The 799-nt window shown below is 75.6% G+C and overlaps 1 protein-coding gene across 2 annotated transcripts in view; it reads right to left on the reverse strand.

The window, feature by feature from the left end:
* Nucleotides 1–434, reverse strand: part of Rrm2b (ribonucleotide reductase M2 B (TP53 inducible)) — a 27,291-nt gene extending 26,857 nt beyond the window's left edge. The window contains exon 1 of one of the 2 annotated variants that reach the window (XM_005381937.2): nucleotides 417–434. The gene's annotated coding sequence lies outside the window, so the exon portion shown is untranslated. Of the gene's footprint in view, nucleotides 1–6; nucleotides 185–416 lie in introns of those variants that run through there. The other variant, XM_005381935.2, reaches the window with a different exon arrangement.
* Between the last annotated feature and the right edge of the window lie 365 nt (nucleotides 435–799).

Below are 799 nucleotides of genomic sequence, written 5' to 3' on the forward strand. Positions count from 1 at the left end.
TCCGCGCGACGCGGGGAGCCGGGAACCGAGCGCCGCGGGTCCCGCCCGACTCGGACGGAAGCCGGGGAGCCCACGGGTCCGCGCCGCCGCGCGCTCAGCGACCCTCTTCCGCGCCGGATCTGCACCGACTCTCTAGCCGGGCCAGGCCCCGCCTCCCGCCTGGACACGCCCACCACGCCGATCCCGCCTCCCGCCTGGACACGCCCACCACGCCGGCCCCGCCTCAAGCACCGCCTACGGAGGCCGCCTTCTCTGCGGAGTCGGCCTCGCCCCTCCGCACCCGGAGGGTTTCTCTTTCGCACAGGTCCTGGGCAGGTCCTGCCTCTGCCTGCCCACGGAGAGCGGCCCCGATTCAACTCTGGGCCCCGACCACTCGCGCTGCCCCGCCCCCCGCGCCGGCTCCGCCTCCCACCTACCCCCGAGGGGCGGTGTTTAGGCCTCGGGGCCTCGCCCAGCCCCGCTCAGGGCCACGCCCCCGCGCTAGCCCCGCCCCTGGCGCTCCCGGCCGGGTGGCCCGCGCGCTCTCTCAGCTGAGGTTCCTAGCCGGCCCTGGTCCCCGGGAGCGCGGAGGGGCGCGCTGTGTCGCCTGTCCCGAGGCTGCGGGGCGGTGTGGAGGACGCACTCACGACGCGTGGGGCCTGGTGAGCCACACGCTGACTTCATTGCGGGAGGAGCGCTGGCGCGGTTTATACTGCAGCCGCCTGAGAGAGAGCGGCGGGGAAACGTGAGTCGGGGGCTTGAGGAGTGGAACGTCGCGGACGCAGGCGCGCGGGGAAACGGCCGTGAGCCGCTCCCCGGC

Source organism: Chinchilla lanigera, unplaced genomic scaffold, assembly GCF_000276665.1.
Source record: "Chinchilla lanigera isolate Chin_1 unplaced genomic scaffold, ChiLan1.0 scaffold00016, whole genome shotgun sequence".
Lineage (NCBI taxonomy): Eukaryota > Metazoa > Chordata > Mammalia > Rodentia > Chinchillidae > Chinchilla > Chinchilla lanigera.